Source organism: Cebus imitator, unplaced genomic scaffold, assembly GCF_001604975.1.
Source record: "Cebus imitator isolate Cc_AM_T3 unplaced genomic scaffold, Cebus_imitator-1.0 Scaffold510, whole genome shotgun sequence".
Taxonomy (NCBI): Eukaryota; Metazoa; Chordata; class Mammalia; order Primates; family Cebidae; genus Cebus; species Cebus imitator.
This window is the reverse complement of record NW_016107825.1, coordinates 569,712-589,161: the sequence shown is the minus strand read 5'-3', so window position 1 is coordinate 589,161 and position 19,450 is coordinate 569,712. Positions and strand designations below refer to the sequence as shown.

Below are 19,450 nucleotides of genomic sequence, written 5' to 3'. Positions count from 1 at the left end.
TTGGAGCACCCTGGTCTCCATAGCATGTTAATGTCTCCAGGTGCCATAGCTCATAGGCACTGGATGGAAATGAGAGATGCAAGGATGTGGAGGAGGTAAAATCACTCCACTTTGAAGAATGCTGGGAGGGATGGTTCTTCTTGACTCACCTGTCAGTGTATCTTCCAGGGCAGGGAATGCCCCTGGTGATGAATTCTTGCCAGCCAAGCAGGTTTTTATTTTGGAATATGTTCATGTTCCTTGTAGGGGGAGGATGGGCAGGTAACTTCTCTATGTCCCTGCGTTGAGGCAGCTCCAAATTATGTCTTAGAAAAATTGACTCTTACCAGTGCTTTCTTGGGTTCAAGAAGATGTGACAAGGCATTCTCTTTAGAGGTGTGTTGACATGTATTAACCCCGGCCTAGGTAATCTGATTGTTACAGCTCGTGGCTTTATTTAACTGGCAGCATAAAATAACTGTTCTTGAGGGCTAACATCAAACTCATCAATTTTCAATGGCTATCAGCAGCTCCGTTGAGAGAAACAGTATTTAGAGAGGGCTGCCTTAATAAATCATTTCTCTAGATTCATATTTCTTAACTTTGGCTGGGCATTAGATCACCTGGGCATTTGTAAAAATATAGACAGCTGGACTTTTGCTGAGATTTTCATTGGAATTTTCACCGAGATTCTGATTCAGCAGGTCTAGAGTCACCCCAGATATCAGCATTGTTAAACATCTCCATGTATGTCTTTGTTGAGAAGCCAGCTGTGAGAATTACTGCAAGACAGTCTAAAAATTGATCACAAATTAAAATGCATAAGTAGGGGCCAGGCAGGTAATGCAAATGACTTAAGCAGATTAGTGAGGACTGGAAAATCTACTGTCTATCCCTTGGCCCAAAGGGGCAGCCTGATACTTGGTGCCAACTAATTGCAGCCATGTGAATCTGCTATTGCCAGATCTTACAATTCCTTAAGGAATGCCGAAGTATCTGAATTTTTATGTGCAATTGTCCAATTTTTATGTTTGCTCAATTTAAACTCCCTACTATTGTGGCCCAAAAAAATATACTTCAGGCCAAATTTTAGCTCAAGGGCACTCTGTTTGCAACCTCTGCAAAAATCTTCTCTCGGTTAAAGCCAGTTTGCTAGAGAGCCATTTTGCTGGACTGCATGAACTGGCCCTCCACTTAGTTTTTATAGAATGGTGGTGTATTTCTATATTAGGAGAAGGCACAAGAACAGCCCCACCAAGATGAATCACTTTGTCTGTTGCAGCACTGCTATAGGGGCATTCCTTGTTTATCCTCTTCCCAACAGCTCTGGGGGAAATGTGTTCCCAGCCTTAGCATGAGGACAAGCTGAGGTTCTCCTGAGTGGCTGCTTTGTGCTGTTCTAAGGACACTCTGAATGATGCAATTGATCATGCTCCTCTCTTTCGCTGCGTTTTACCATCTTGGAGCCATGCTACATGTCTTGATTTTAGCAAGAATATAAATGGTAAGGTATTTATTTTTTCACAGTAATTAAATTTCTGCTTTCACTTTGTAATATTACCTTGTTTATTCTCTATGTTTTCAGTCTTCTGACTTATCTTGCTATGTTTCCAAATCTTTAATTAGATATCTTAATTTATTTTTGAGTGGATGTATAACAGGTGAAAAAAATGATGAATATTGAAGAAACTGTTTGCTTCCCCCCACCCTTGTTTTAGAGACAGAGTCTTGCTCTGTCACCTAAGCTGGAGTGCAGTGGTAAAATCATAGCTCACTGTAGCCTTAAACTCCTTGGCCAAAGCAATCCTCCTACCTCAGTCTCCTGAGTAGCTGGGACTACAGATGTGTACCACCATGCCCAGCTAATTTTATTTTTAATTTTTTTGTGTGTAAACATAGTAGGGTCTCACTTGTTGCCCAGGCTGGTCTCAGACTCCTGGGCTTAAGCCATCCTACTGCCTTTGTGTCACAAAGTGCTGCAGGTACAGATGTGAGCCACCACACCCAGCCTGTTTTGTTTTAATTGAAAATAGCATTTGAGGTTTTGATAGAAGACAGTCAGGAAATAATACCTCAGTGTACAGCAGAGCTTAAAGCATTCTATATTATGCCCAGAGTGAAAGCAAAGTGTCTGCAATATTTATGCATTTTTACACTTATCTACATTAATTAGAGTCTGTAGGATTAATCTGGATTTAGCAGGACATGGGAACTTCAAAGCCTATTTATAATTAAGTTTTAAAAACCATCATTACATTTTTAATGTCTCAAAAGAAATATATATTTAAATTTTTGAAGGATACTGCAAAATTGTCCTTGATGATTTGCTTCTCCAATTCTCTCGACCTACACGAGAAAGCGTGGACTTTGTCTTCAGCCTTGTCTTCGCCAGTACTGAATAGCATTAACCTGTAAAACATTTCCACCATGTTTTAGGTGATAAGTTGCTTTCATTTGTTGGTGAGTTTGAACATTTTTTCATACATTTTGCCCATTTTTATTTCATCTTCTTAGATTTTTTTTTCAAATATTTTCCAGTGTTTTGATTTTTTAATTTAGGTTGTATGTGACTCTTTTATACTGTAAAACTAAATATGTTATTGGTAATATGTTATAAATTTCTAACTCTTAGACACTGGTGTATTAATTTTATAATAACAAAAGATAGCATAAAGTTTTGTTTTCACCTTGTCAAATCCAATATTGCTTTAATTCTGAGTGTTTTGCTCTGGAAAATCACCCCCCAAAAAATAGTGGTAAAACATGATAAACTGTAATAAAATAGTTTAAATTTTTATATACAAATACAAAATTACATATCTATGTTTAGTTTTTAAGTCCATTTGGAATTTATTGTTGTAAGCGATTGTGGGTTAGGGATTTCATTTTCAATTTAGTAATCATTTGTCCTAACACTATTTATTGTTCAAAAAGCTCTTTATTTTCCTATTACTTGAAGTAGTCCAGTTACAATATTTTAAATGTATTTATTACTTTTAGAAATCACAAATGTACTCATTGATTTGTTGAATCAAATCAGCAATACAAATCAAAGGCAGCCCAAAATATTGAAACTTTTTAAAGCAATGGTTTGTTTTGACAATAGGAGGGAATTGCATTCAATTATTTTTCTTTTGGCAACCAAACCTTGTAAATACTATGATGCATATTTGAATTACCCAATACATTTTGATAATCATTAGTACTTACAGATGTGGTTTTGATTAAAACAATAAATGAAGAAAATCAATTTTGGTGACACTTTTTTAAAAGAAATATTGATTAAGTGAAAAATAATTTTTCTTTAAAAATGGGGCATGTTTAGAAAATTACCTGAAATGTCTTATTTTTTATTATGTGCCAATTGATATATTTGTATAATTCTATTAAATTATGTATCACTATATTCCCTAGAAAATGCTTTCTATGTGATTTTATTTTTTAAACTTCAGTTATATATTGGTAGTCTTAATGGCCACTTTGTCTTATTTTGTGAAATTTCCACATTATTTTACAAATCAATCTGCTTCATCAGTGTCAGGAACATGCTCAAAGTCATCAAGTGTTGGCAAAAGAGAAGGCTTGGTAAGGTTAATGTAGAAGCAGAGAAACTGAAAGCTCTGAGATCTCTTAGGCATGAAGAAGCATGACACCTTTGTTTTGGAGATGGTGAGTTAAGGTCTTCAGTTTAAATAAATATAAAGGACTATATTTAATGCATGTATTAAATATATATATAGCTTTGGTTTATTCATTTTAACTTCTGTATAGATGCTTGCTTATGAATATGATATTATTGATGATTTCCCTCAGGCTGTTCATCATTTTTTACTATTACAAAAATGCTACGCATCCTTGTTCCTATCTCCTTGAATAATTATGTGGAATAATCCTCCAACACAGTGGTCCCCAACCTTTTTAGCGCCAGGGACTGGTTTCATGGAAGACAGTTTTTCCCGGGGGGGATGGTTGCAGGATGAAATGGTTCCACCTCAGATTGTCGGGTATTAAATTCTTACAAGAAGTGTGCAACCTATATCCCTGTATGCACAGTTCTCAACAGGGTTTGAACTCCTGTGAGAATCTAATGCTGCTGCAGATCTGACAGGAGGCAGAGCTCAGGGCCTTGTTTGCTGCTCACCTTCTGCTGAGTGGCCGATTTTCAACAGGCCATAGACCAGTACTGGACCAGGGCCTGAAGGTTGAGGATCCCTGCTCTAACACATACAGCTAGAAGTATGCAATGTTGGGTGTTAAGGAATATGCATTTTCACCTGAAACACGTATCACTAGATGGCTCTTCTAAGCAGTAGTTATGACACCCAAGTAATGAATAACAACTAGTTTCTCTAATATTTGATATTTTCAGTTATTTGTGTCAAATGTGTGTTAAGAAGTAGTATATCAATGTTGTTTTAATGTGTTTGTCCTTAATTGAACGTGAAGTTACATGTGTTTACTATTTGATGTTGTTCCACTGATAAACAACTGTTCATATTATTTGCCTATTTTTCAGGTTTATTGAGGAATAATTGACACACAATAAACTGCATGTATTTTAAAGTATAAAATTTAATAAGTTTTGGCATATGTACATATATATAAAACCATCACCACCCATCAAATTAACATAATGAACATATCCATCACCCCATATATATATATGTGATCTATCACCCACAGACGTACTATGGGATTAAATTTATGTAAAGTTCTAGAAAATGCAAACAAATATGTAGTGACATGAAGCATATCAGTGGTTGCTTGGGAATGGCAGAGTTTGCAGGAAGACTAAGAGGAGATGGGGAGATGACAAAGCGGGGATCAGCTCTTTCCTCTTCCGTGTAAATTTTAGAATGTCATTAAAATGCCACAAAACTATGTTTTTGGAATTTTGATTGGATCGCATTGAGTTCATATATGAATTTGGAGAGACTAACATTCATGAAACATTGATTTTCTCCATTCATGAATGTTCTTTCCTTTCATTAATTTATTTTTATTTTTCATTCTTATTTTTGTAGAGACGGAGGTCTTGCTGTGTTGTTCAGTCCAGCCTCAAATCCCAGACCTCAGCTGATCATTGCAACTCAGCCTCTCAAAGCACTGGGATTACAGGCATGAGCCACAGCATTCAGCCTTAATGTTTTATATTTTCCATTAATATCTTGAATAAAATTTTAGAAAAGTTTCCTAGGTATGCTGTAAGTTTTGTTTCTATTGTGAATTGGATTCTTTTTCCACTTCCACATTATAACTGGTTATTTCTGATGCACGAACATACTATTGACATGTAATTTGGCTATTAAAACGGGAAAACTTAAAAAGCTATTAAATTTTAATAGATTTGTTTTTAATACCTTCTTACCCTTCCCTATGGAGACAATCACGTTGTCTGCCAATAATGACAATTTTGTCTTTTCCTCTCAAATCCCATACCTCTAATGTCTATTTTTTTCCATCACAATGGCAAATACTTCTTGTACTGTGTTGAATACTATGTTTTTCTCAATTTGGAGAGAAGGTGCCTGTAGTTTCGTCAAGATCATAAATAATACTGGGTCAGATTCAGTTCAAATTTGTTTTCAATTTTAGTTTCCTATCAAACCATAAAGTAAGCTTTCTAAGAAGGTAAGTAACCCTACTAAGCAGATGCAGATTCCCAATGACTCCTTTATTACTCAGAGATCTGTGCCTACATTGGTGGTTAATTCAGCCATGGGAAATGAGAAATCCACATGTCAGTGGACCTCAGAAATTATTACTTCAATGCCTTGTATACAGCAAGGATGAAAGAGGGTTCACATTAGGCCCAAGCTCGATCTCTTGTCAGGTAAGAAATTTTTCTTTTCAAGCACTCTGTTTCATTCTTGAGCATTTTATTTCTACTGTGTCACGAGGCCTGGAGTGCCTTTGGTCATGGACTACCACATTAGGTTAGAAATTTTATTTTATTCATAGTTTGCTAATTTAAAAAAATGACAGTGTTTTTATTAATTATAATTTTTACATATTGAAATAAATATATACATTTTAAAATATATTAATGGGGAAAATTATGCCAACAGTTTTTTGTTTTTTTTTTTTTTGACAGAGCTTCACTCTGTTACCCAGGCTGGAGTACACTGGTGCATTCTCCGCTCACTACAACCTCCGTTTCACAGGTTGAAGCAATTCTCCTGCCTCAGCCTCCCAAGTAGTTGGGATTACAGGCACCTGCCACCACACCTGGCTAATTTTTGTATTTTTAGGAGAGACAAGGTTTCACCATGTTAGCCAGGCTGGTCTCGAACTCTTGACCACAGATGCTCCACCTGCCTAGGCCTCCCAAAGTGCTGGGATTACAGGTGGGAGCTGCCTCGCCTGGCCCAGGTTATTAAATGTTGAATCTGCTTTGCATTCTTTGGATAAATTCTCTCTGGTTCTAACATATTATTTTTCTTTATATTATTAAATTTGATTTGCTAACATTTTAATAAGATTTTTATAGACTGCGACTTTTAGATAATACTGATCTATAATTTACCCATATTTTTAACCACTCTTTTTGTTTCATTTTTCTTGACACTATGTTTATGTTATATAAATATATAGCTGGGTTTTGTTGTAGCTATTGCTTCAATCATATCTAATTTTTTCAGTCTTTTTAAAATAGTCATTTTCTGTAATTTGTTATTTTATATTAGCTATATTTGCCAATGGTTACAGTTTTTTCTAACATACTAATATGCATTTCCTATTTATTGTGCCTTCTCTTTGCTTCTTTCCTTCTTTAAAACCTTCTTATGAATTGATGAAGTTTTCTTTATTTTTCCTCACTAATTTATGAGTTATATATTTTATTTCCTTTATTTTAGGATTGAGGCTAAAATTTTAAAATTGTTACCTAAATTTCAAATTTAAGTAACAATGTTTCAGTTTGTTAAATATCTCAAATCCCATTTCAAGACAAGAAAATTAATGTTTTAATTTTATTCCAAATTCTACCAATTCTATTATTATTATTATTATTATTTTTTTTTTTTTGGGACGGAGTTTCGTTCTTGTTACCCAGGCTGGAGTGCAATGGCGCGATCTCGGCTCACCGCAACCTCCCCTCCTGGGTTCAGGAATTCTCCTGCCTCAGCCTCCTGAGTAGCTGGGATTACAGGCATGCGCCACCATGCCCAGCTAATTTTTTGTATTTTTAGTAGAGACGGGGTTTCACCGTGTTGACCAGGATGGTCTCGATCTCTTGACCTCATGATCCACCCGCCTCGGCCTCCCAAAGTGCTGGGATTACAGGCTTGAGCCACCGCGCCCGGCCAATTCTATGATTAATATCTAGTATTTTAGTTTTATTTTTAACTAACAAGAATTATTATTATTAACATTAACAACCAATGTTTATTTAGATTTACCATTACTTTATTGTTTTCTTTTTTTACTTTTATGTTTTTGCTTTCCACTTTATTCTTTAGTAGTTTATGCAGTGGATTTTTTATTGGAGTGAAATCTTCATTTTTTTTCCCCATTTATTTATTTTATTGCATTTTAGGTTTTGTGGTACATGTGAAGAACATTTAAGATTGTTGCATAGGTACACACGTGGCAGTGTGATTTGCTGCCTTCCTCCCCATTACCTACATCTGGCATCTCTCCCCTTGCTATCTCTCCCTAGCTCCCCATCCCCCACCGTCCCTCCCCTATTTCCCCCCAACTGACACCAGTGTGTAGTGCTCCCCTCCCTGTGTCCATGTGTTCTCATTGTTCAACACCCACCTATGAGTGAGAACATGCAGTGTTTGATCTTCTGCCCTTTTGTCAGTTTTCTGAGAATGATTGGATGAACCTGGAAATCTTCATTTTTTATATGTCTCTTAATGCCTTTATTTCACTCTCAATACTGAGTGATTGAATTGCTTGGTATAATATTGTTAGAGATATAATTTCTTATGTTGTTACTGATTATTACTAGAATTCTTCTGTGACTCTGTGTTCCTTGGTATATAATCTTTTTCTTATGGTTACTGAACGATTTTCTTTTCAATGTTCTACAATTTTATTATGATGTGTCTAGATGTGAATCTGACTTGGAAATTTCTGCATCTCCAGAAAATAATCTTTTTAAATATTTTTTCAGCCTTTTAAAAAACAATCTTTCTCCTGTTCTACCTTTTCTTTTTGGAATGCCTGCTGGATGTATATGGCTCTTCCATAAGTCCCCCATATCTTTTAACTTCCATGTTTCTCAGTACTTCATTATATGTATTTGGTGAATTACTCAGCTCTGTTTTCACATTTACTAATTCTGTCTTAAGCTGTGTCTTTACTATGTCTTTCCTCTATTGTGTGTGCTTTTCACCAAAGATATTTTTTAATAAGATTTATAGATTATCTCCCTGACTAATATTTTCTAGTGAAGATTCTTTTGATATTTCATACTCTCAAATCATAGAATATATGTATCTTTCAACACATTTTATCTGATACTTATACAGGAAAAATTTACAATTTCCCTCAAAACTCAAATGCATTGTTTTAAACAAAATGATACGCTAGGAAATCCTCAAGCTGAATTCTAGATACATGGGGTAGAATGTCAGAGTCAGAGGTGGCTCTTCTGGGAGGTGCACTGAGTATCAGCAAAGGAGGCCTGCGGTGAGCTCCTGCACACGAGGCTGCTGTTTCTTCACACGCATACTATTTTTTATTTTGGCTATCCAGAAGCAATGTTTTAAGCACTTCACATTCTAACATGATACTTATTTATATAGGTGTTTTATCGTGTTTTAGTTATATTTCAAAAAAAGTTATCTTTTACCAAAGTTTAGAGATATCTATATCCCACAGATTCCAAAATATGCACAAAGATCATCAAAACCAGCTGGGACTAGAAGTAGCCACAGGTAGGTATGTGGGGAATGCCTTTTAGTATTGGTTTTCTAGAGCAGTCACAAATTCATTATTTTTTGAAAAAATTATATTTCCCTCCCCCCTCCCTTCCTCCCTCCTTCCTTTCCTCCTGCTCTCTCTCTCTCTCTTTCTCTTTCTCTCTTTCCTTGTTTTTTATGTGACAGGGTCTCACTTTGTTGCCCAGGCTAGAGTGCACTGGCCTGATCTTGGCTCACTGTGTCCTCCACCTCCTGGGCTCAAGTGATTCTCATGCCTCAGCCCCCTGAGTAGCTGCAACTACAGGTACATGCCACCACACCCAGGTAAATTTTTTTGTGTTTTTTGTAGAGAAAGGGTTTCACCATCATGCCCAGCCTGGTCTCAAACTCCTGGGCTTAAACCTCCCAAAGTGCTGGAATTACAGATGTGAGTCCCTGCACCTGGGCAAAATTAAATTTTCTATAATTTTAAGGTATTTTGGAAAGAAAGAGAAAGGGGAAGGCAGAAAGGAAGAAGAGAGAGGTTTGGCCACTCTGACTACACAATTCAAGCTCCATGTCATTTATTGTGATGAAACTTAACTTTGAGCATTTATAATCTTTCAATAAATGTATACATGTCTTCTTATAACATACAAGGTAGGTGCTATTAATTTAACTATTTAAAAATGAAACTTTAAAAACTAAGGTTTAATTAAAGTTGTGAAATACTTCATCCAATATCATTACAAATAGAAAATTTCAAAGCCAAGATGCCAATTTTCTTTTAAACTCCATGTATATAACATGTTACATATAAAATGTAATATATATGTTAATATGTTATAATAATACCATATATGAGCAGATATATAAAACATATGGTAGGCATATCATAGTACCCCCCTGTGTTCTATATTGTGAACAACTAACTAAATTAATCAAGATATGAGAAAGTTTCCCTCCCCTCTGCAGGCAACATTAAATTTCTTGAGTCTGGGCTAATTAAAGATAAAACTATGTTATGGTTAATATCCAAAGAAACATAAAAAACTCCAAACCTTACAAAATATTTTAGTGTGAGTAGGGCAGAATCTCATCTGAGTCCTCACTGGGGAGCAGTGCGTCATTCTGGATTAGAATTAGGGAAAGTTAAAATGATCCTCGGCCGGGCGTGGTGGCTCACGCCTGTAATCCAAGCACTTCGGAGGCCAAGGCGGGCGGATCACCTGAGGTCGGGAATTCAAGACCAGCCTGACCAACATAAGGAAACCCTGTCTTAGAAAAAAAAATAAAATAATAATAAAATAAAATAAAATAAAATAAAATGATCCTAAAGTCCATAATCATTGCAAGTGGTGACAGCTTTCAGTGTTTTACTTACATACTTTTCTTAATTTTCTTTTTCCCCTCTTATTCTGCCTCTCAGGAGAAGGTTGACAAGAAAACTTTTACTTTGGGGAAAAGGGAACCCCTTTTCCTAGCACTAAGGCTTTCGATAGGATTCTGATTATCAGAGATCACAATGCCCACTGCATCCTCACCTAGCGCCTGCCCTCCTCTCCTGCCTCTTCTCTGTATCCCAGTGGCCACGTGGGGTTGAGATGATCTGGAGGCTGCTAAGAAGCTCTCCAGGGCAACCTCTGGAGCCCAGACCAAGCACACGATACAGAGCACCCCAAGAAACCACAAAAGTTAGCTTTGGTGTCCTTTTGCTTCCAAAGCCTTCCCTTATGCAAAGTCAAAGGCTGTTCAAATCACCAAGGGCTTCTGTAGCATAATATTCCATTTTTAGTCATTCTTGCCCATGGAGAACAACCTGATCTTCCAGAACTTCCAGACTTTCTGGTCCACCTAAAACTTCTTTCTACCCTAATCTTACTGACCAATTCTGATGAACAGGACGGGGGGAGAAGGAGAGCTGCTTGATTCAGGCCAGCACTGTGACCTAAAAAAACGGGGTGAAAAAGGACATCAAGGGAAATCCTGCTCCTTTTTTATCTCTCACTCTGTGCCAGGTACTGCCCAGATGCCCCTTTTGGGGAAGGAGGGCTGACTTGGACAACTGTCTCAGTGACCACAGTCAGCAATTTGGATAGAAGGAGCTATTACAATGGCAGGCATTGCTACCCAATGTAGAAATAGATTCAGAAACCCAAGAGGGCAAGCCAAGGCAGTGTCCATCAAGGAAAAGAGCGATTTATGATAGGGTCTTGAAGAACTAAAAATGTCCATGTCTAAATGACAAAGGGGGTGGACATCATGGTTCCTGAAGCATCATAGGCTCAGGCTGGGGTAGGCATCAGGGTTCACGGAGCCTTCACAGTAAACCTATGAGGTAGGCATTTAGCCTCATTTTATAGATGAAGGACCAGTAGCTCAGAGTAGTCCAAGGTACTTCACCCTGTGTTTCTCCAGGCCAGACTTTCCTCCAGGCTTCAGACTTACTATAGGCATCTCCACTTAGAAATTCCATGTGAATAATAAATGCAATATATTGCAATGTATAAAAATGGCACTTGTCCTCCCACAAGCCTTCTCCTTTTCTATTCATCCTGGAGTCTTCCTTCTTCCTCTACAAGTACCTATAATCAGATATCTTTGACTTAACCTTTTACATATTTTTTTGAAGCTGCCCTCTGTCCCAGCATTGCTTTCACGGACCTTGTTGAAGACCTCATCCCTCACCTGCCAATTTCAGCAGCTTCCTCATGAGTGCTCCTTATTTGAGCACTTCCTCCCTACAACTGCCAGAGTTACCCATCTAAAATGTAGGTGGGAGCAAGTGAGTCTCCTTCTTAAAACACTATTGTCTTCCTCTGGGCCACTAGATCTCATTGTTTAAGGCTGAGCAAAACCTCTTGTAATCTTCCAAGAAAGTTCCCTGGCCCCTTCATAATTGTTAGCCTGTCTCTTTCTCATATTACCCAGGGTGTATAGCTGTCATAGCCGATGGGGATCCTGAGTGAAAATACTGAAGTAAAAGGGAAGGGATGATTATACTAAGGATTCAGATGAATGGCAAGCCCCCAAAATTCTTCAATGTAGGAGAAATAGGAAAAAATAATTACAGAAGAACGAGCTGAGTTTGAAAAGGCTGAACTTTAAGCCTAAGATTAAAAGAGAGCTAAAAACTTCTGGGAAACTGAAAATGGCATAGTGGAATGGAAATTAACATTCGAAGCAACGTAGAAGAGAATGGACATGTGAAAAGAAAACAACAATTGTTGAGGAAAAACTGGAGTTCCCTTGGGTTACAGAAGAAAAGAGAGATGGTTGATATAGGGGTTTTTTTTGTTTGTCATTAATAGCACACGAATAGTAGTAATTTCTTAAGAAACTAGAAAAAAGAGAAAGATGTATTAAATAAATATATGCATAATAGAAGAATATTTCCTGTGCTAAATAAAGAGCTACATGTGTAGATTTCAAACACCTTTTTTTTTTTTTTTTATAAGACAAGCTGATAAAAAAAGACTTGCATTTAGACAAGTCTTGGTAAAAATGCTTCAATTGTAAAGAAAAATAAGTAAAGTAGGATTTTGTTTTGTTTTGTTTTCATTTGAGAACAGTAGTTAGGTAGCTTTCAGACTTATAACTCTAACTCTGATCCCAGAACATATGGAAGAGACCACAGTGTATTTGAGGAAATTTTGTGCCCCAGATTGTGTATTCAATGCAAACCTTGTAATGTTTGAAGGCAACAAGAATAACAGTTTTAGGAAGTGTAAAATACATGTATGAACAAAGAAATAACATGTGACATAGGAGCAATCTCAGTATAATTGAGATGCAAATTAATATTAAGAATTAAGAATGTAAAATCTGTGTGTACGAATCATATATGAATAATATGTCAGATAATAAGCACTGAAATCTGTTAAACATAAACATGTTTAAATATTTATTTCAAATAAACTTAAAAACTAGATACCAATTATTTTCGATAAATGAATATCATATGATGAAAACAATACTAGAAACAATAATATTTCTGTTTCTCCATCATTCTCAGCAAACTGACACAAGATCAGAAAACCAAACAATGGATGTTCTCACTCCTAGGCGGGTGTTGAACAATGAGAACACGTGGGCACAGGGAGGGAAACATCACACACTGGGGTAGGTAAGTGGAAGGGGAGTTAGGGAAGGGACAGTGTGGGGAGGGGAGGATGGAGAGGGAAAACAGGGAGAAACGCCTGATGTAGGCAACGGGGAGGGAAACAGCAAACCACCGTGGCGTGTGTGTACCTACGCAACAACCCTGCGGGATGTGCACATGTACTCCAGAGCTTAAAGTACAATAAAAAATTAAAAAATAATTCTGTTTCTAAAATCTCAGATTATGTCAACAAAAACCATGAAGTGAGTGAACAGAGAGTAAAGGCATAATAAATGTATCCATCTTACTAAGGGGAAATGAAAATATGCATGAGATTTTTACTTGACCAATCAGCTAAATATAATTCCAAATATAATTTTGAAAATATTGTTACTACTACCATCAAATAATAGAAGCGATACCTATCTAAAAATCACAAATAAAACCTAATATATAGAGTAAGTTTCTATAGGTAATGAGTTAATATTACTTGTAAAGAAACTAAAATGTGTTTTACAAAAAGACAAAATTCAAGCACAAGAGTTCTATCAGCAAACCTAATTAATTTAAATGCCACAATTAGTAAAACAAATTGTATAACCTCCATAGGTCTCCAAATCAGAATCAGGGTCCTGATAAGAAATGAGTGAGACCTGGAGACCCAGGATGGAACATCTGAGTAGATGAGCCTGAGAATCTTGAATCTCAAACTTCCCCCTGGGACCCTCTGGCTGGCAGATGCAACCTACCTTCCTTGCTGGAAGGGAGCATATTTATCCTGCAAAGACCTCAGCTAAGGCTGAGATTCCACAAAAGGATGTCTAGTTCCTCAAGGAGACCAGCTCAGCTCTTAGTGTCAGGTTGATTCTATTACATGCCTCTACCTAGGATGCAGGTGTGACTTCTACACTGTATATGAGTATGTCCCCTTTGACTCTGCCATCACTGCAATCCAGTGGCTTATGGAATACCAGATATCTCAACATGTAATCTTATATAATGCTCTGAACCAAGAGACTGATTTCATGATAATGGAGTTGCAAAAATGGATACATGACCATAAGGATCCACTTGTTTTATCTCATTGTCCAGAATCAACAAGATTTACAGAAAGTTGGAGTAACCTCTTAAATAGCTAAGGGTCTGCTTGAGGACCCTGCAGATTGGACACTGTTCTCTAGGTCACAGTACATGCAGTAAACCAATGGCTGATCGAAGGTGCTATAATTCTATTAGAACAAGTGAGTTCAGGAACCTGGAAGTGGAAGTGGGATTGGCTCCCCAACTTGCAGAATATTATATTGCTAGATTAGGTATTCTGGATCCCCAGCTTGGGGTGGGGGTGGATGTTTCCACTAGGAGACAAATTATAATGTTCCTTTGAACTTGAAGCTATGACTACCATTGCGTCACTAGGAGCTGGGGAGAAATGGACCTTGCTTGCTGTGTAGAGCTAGGATAGAATGAGGCGGGGATACTCATGGAGGTGTGTCTTGTTGCTCCAGTACCTGGTGACCTAATTGAATGATCATTTTCAGCAGCCATAGTCTGGCAAGAAAAGGCCATTTATGACACAGATATGTCAGTTACAAAAGTCTGGGTCACCATATTTGATCAACAACCTCGACCAGCCCAAGTGCCAGCCAAGAATAGGGGCGGATGAGGAAGATGATAATGGCAATAGTACTGTACAGACTTGGGACTAAAGCTACAGTAGAGGTCTACAGTCCACAGCTTGCTCCATTAGACTTTGCTCCATTAGCCTTCTTGTATTCAATTTTGGAGGAGATTAGTTTGGCCACTGTTTTGACAGGGACTCCATGACTGAATAAAATTAATGGAGGGTATAAGGAGATCAAGGGGTTCAAGGGGGTGGATTATGTGGCACCCTTTGTGTACTTCAAATCCTCTCACCCTTTTAGCTCCAGCCACCTCTGCAATGATCAGGCCTACACATCCTTCCAGCAGCTTCACGCAGGTGCAACCTTACAGCAACCATGCCTTGGAATGTCTGCCACGTACCTCTCACTCTCTGCCCTGGGTCTTCTTGGACATTGTGGTGTCGAATGCTCCGGGGAACTGGGTGACCACTTATGCTCTTGCAATCAGAAAATGAAGGAGAGCAAGGGCTGCAAAGACTGCTTTGATCAATGAGGGAAGGAAGCTAGGGACTCGTGCTTTCTGCCTTTCATGCCATGGGTGACAGTTCTAAGGAGTGCAGTCACGTGCCCCTGATAACAGGGACGGGTTCTGAGGAACGGGTCACTAGGCAATTTTGTCATTGTACATCGTAGAGTGCACTTACACAAACCTAAGTGGTAGAGCTTACTACCTGCCTGGGCTACATGGTGTAACCTATGACTCCTAGACTCTAAACCTGTACAGCATGTTGCTGTACTGAATACTACAGGCAACTGTAACACAGTAGTATACCTCTTCCATCTAAACAGAAAACATATATTAAAAATATGGTATAAAAAATTAAAAATTATATTCCTATATACAGAACTTATCATGAATGGAGCTTACAGGATTGGAAGCTGCTCAGGATGAGTCAGTCAGTGGGTGGTGAGTGAACCTGAAGGCCTGGAGCATTACTGCATGCTACTGTAGACGTCTTAAACAAGATGCTCTTAGGCTACATTAAATTTATTTACAAATTTTTCTTTCTTAAATAGTAGATTAACTTTAGCTTACTATAATATTTTTACTTTTTAAAGTTTTTGTCTCTTTCGTAATAATGCTTAGCTTAAAACACACAGTGTATAGCTGAAAAAATATTTTCTTTCTTTATAGCCTTATTCTATATAATTTATTTTCTATTTTAAAATTTTTTTATTTTTATTTTTTAAACTTTTGTTAAAAACAAAGATACAAACATACACATTAGCCGAGGCCCACACAGGCCCAGGATCTCCAATACGACTGTCTTGCACCCCACCTCTCTCCCACTGGAAGATCTTCAAGGCACTAACACCTAACACCCATGGAGCTGTCATCTCCCGTGATAATAATGTCTTCTTCTAGATACTTCCTAAAAGACCTACCTGAGGCTGATTCAGTTTATTTTTCCCCCTTATGAATGGAAGGAGTATACTCTAAAATAGCAATAAAAAGTACAGTATAACAAATACATAAAGCAGTAACAGTTATTATCAAGTATTATGTACAGTATATAATTGTATGTGCTATGCTTTTATGTGACGGGCAGCACAATAGGTTTATTTACACCAGCGTCACCACAAACACGAGTAATGCATTGTGCTATGTTGTTATGACAGCTGTGATTTCACTAGGTGATAAGAATTTTTCAACTCCATTGTAATCTTATGTGGCCACTATCATATATGCAGTCCATCACTGACTGAACTGTTGTTATATTCATGGCTGAATTTCACAAAGCTGGACAGAAGGTCCCCTGAGATCCCATGAGTGCTCATTCAGTTGGTTTTCTTTACCTGTGGTTCTGATATCTCATTGCCAAAAAAATATCTGCACACAAGTCGTTATCTTGGGCTGTGCCTTCAGATTATGACTCTTGGGCTGTAATAATTTTGTTACAATGTACAGATAAACAATATAGTAGTTTTCAAGATTTTGGTTTTAGGACCCTTTAAAATCCTTTTTTGAGAATGAAATATACAATATAACATATAATTTTAATAATTTTATTCAGCTATACAGTATAGCAGTTTTCAATGTTTTGGTTTTAAGACCCTTAAATATTTTTTTGAGCATCCTTTTATGAGTACTTTGGTCTCATGATTATACTTTAAGAGTATAATCTTTAAAACTACCCCAAAGAGCTTCTTAATGTGAGCTATATCTATTGATATTTACAACACCAAAAATGAAAATTTGAAAATTTTACATTTGTTTATAAATTCCTTTAAATATATTAGTAAATTCATTGCATGTTAATATAAATAACGTTTTATGAAAAAGAAACTGTATTTTCCAAAACAAAGTAAAAAACTTATAAGAAGAGTTGCGTTATCTTATTCTTTTGCAAATCTTTGAAATGTCTGGTTAAATAAGAGACAGCTGGCATCTCATAGTTGCTGCTGTAGTTAGTCTTTGTAATATGTGATTTTAGTTCAAGTATCTGAAAAAAATCCAGCCTCACAGAGGAGATGTAGTTGAAAAAGGGAGGTGTATTCAATAGTCTTTCCAGGTAATTGTGGATATTCTTCTTTGACATACACCAGAACTCTGTATGTGGTAGATTCTTAAAGGTTAGTTGTAATGTAAAATCTGTACTTTTATCAATGAAATTGTTTGTTCTGTTATATTAAAAAACATTTTGTCTGTCTTACAATTTGGATAGATCTTTTACCTGCGTGTGACTTTACAATTCATGTATTGGTCAATTTGGACAATATCGGTTTTCATTGAGCTATGCAGATTTTTGACATATAGGCACATTTCATTATATAGCATAAAAAAGCACACTTGTTAAGAATTCACTGCTTTCATCAGAAAAGTCTTTGATTATTGAGAAGCTGCCAAGTTCACTGTGGGGGGTACAAGTTTTCCAAAATTATAATTTTAGCTTGAAAACTTCAAGTTATCGCTGGCGATAGATATTGTCAGTTGTTTTTCTTGAAGGGACAAGCTCACCTCATTCATTTTCAAGAAAATGTCTGACAAACACCCAGGTCTGGATAATTACAGTTTTCCAGTTGTTTTTTCAGGTAAAAATGATGCTTTATGAAAAAAGCGGTTAGTTCAGTTCATGACTGAAGGAATTTCATGTGTTTTTCCTGAAGACAATGTTTCTACTCCTAAGTGACATAAGTACTTTCTGCAAACTTCCTGTGTCATCGCAGAGAATACTGAAAAGATGGACTCTCCAGGATGGATATAAACAAAATTAATCTTTTGCCCAATCAGGGACATTCTTATATGAATATGGCTTTTTTTTTTTTTAAATTGTGGTGTATGGAGATGAATAGACTCCTGACTTGCCCCATGGCCCTGATGCCCTGTCATCCACAGCTGCCTGTTCACAGTCACTGCTAATGTTCACACGGTGAGGGGAGCAATGACTGCTTATTATGAAAATCTTTTTAAACTTTTAGATTCCTTGAAAAATTTAAGGGAAATACTAGAAGCCCATGGACCATACTTTGAGAACCACCGATCTAAAATATGGTATGTTTTAGTTTTCCTTTTCCAAACTCTCTGAAAGCCCAGCAATTAAAACAAAACAAACACATGAGAAAACTTACTTTGAATGCAAGATTTAGTTAATTTGAAGCTCAAAAATCTCTAATCAGCCATGCTTTCAGAAACAGAAGTCTACTCCATTCTTTACCGTGGCCCAAATTGTGTGTCTTTCTAAAATATAGATCTGATAATATCACTCTTGCACAGATGTGGTTTCATCGTGTCCTACAGGCTGGTCTTGAACTCCTGGACTCAAGCGATCCTCCCACCTTGGCCTTGCAAAGTGCTGGGATTACAGGCATGAACCAATGCGCCCAGCCCTTTCCTGGATTAACTAGTGCACTGAGGGCACAAATAAAACCCCCTTGTTTTCTTCTAATGCACTTAATTGGGCTCCTGTGTATGCTCCAAATACTTTTGCTTCCTTCCCTTGAAATCTCTGCTACTTAGTTGATTTCCCTTTGCTTGAAAACTCCTGTTGTCCTTCCAGGTCCCAACCTTGATCGCTTATTTGCCATCCCAATCCTGATGAGATCCTCCAGCGTCCTCAGGGCTGGGTTTGTGGCACATTTCCCAGTGGCTTGTGATTTCATGTTTAATTATCTATTTTCTTCTCGCCCTGTAAGTTTATGGAGGCAGTCCCTTCCTTGCTGTTGTATTCCCACTGCCTGTCAGAATGCCTGGCACACAGGAAAACCTGGCTTCTTCCACCCTTCTCTCTGGATGAGGAAGTTGGTACTGGAGGATGGGTGGGGAGCAGAAAAGCTATATGCATCACTCGAATTCTATAATTTCTATATTTGTTATTACTTATTATAATTTCTATATTTGCTGTTACTCTATAATTCTATAATTGTTATTACTTAATCAGTAATATATGCTAATTGTAACAATAGATATGTACATTATGTATATGTGATAGTCACATCTAGATTTTAAATAATGCAATCATAATTGCATAGTTGTGGTTTTTATGTCATGCCTACAGGGACTCTCAGCAACCAACAGTACAAAACATTCTCTTTTGTTTTCTTCCCAGACAAGGCCATTAAGGTTTACAGCTCGCTGGTAAGCCAAGACGTCTGTCTTCCCCTGTTCTTGTGTGATGTTTCCTGCAATGACCAAGCCAAACACAGTCCTTCAGCTTTGTCATAAACACACGCTATGACTTTCAAAAGTCAGGCACATTCTCCTTTCAGGACTGTTCCTAATTATTTTTGGTTCGGAACTGAGCAAAATGTTTTTGGTGGAAATTTCGGAGGGAAAGTTCACACAAATAGGTTTTTAAACAACCTGAAAACTTCATGTCACTCTATCAGAGATCAGGCAGGCATGTGTGAGTTAAATC

General features: G+C 37.1%; 1 long non-coding RNA gene across 1 annotated transcript; it reads left to right on the top strand.

The window, feature by feature from the left end:
* The first annotated feature begins 3,483 nt into the window (after window positions 1–3,483).
* Window positions 3,484–12,069, top strand: LOC119468860. Its single transcript, XR_005197636.1, has 3 exons — window positions 3,484–3,648; window positions 8,812–8,867; window positions 11,464–12,069. It is a non-coding gene; the product is annotated as an uncharacterized LOC119468860 (long non-coding RNA).
* The last annotated feature ends 7,381 nt before the right edge of the window (window positions 12,070–19,450 follow it).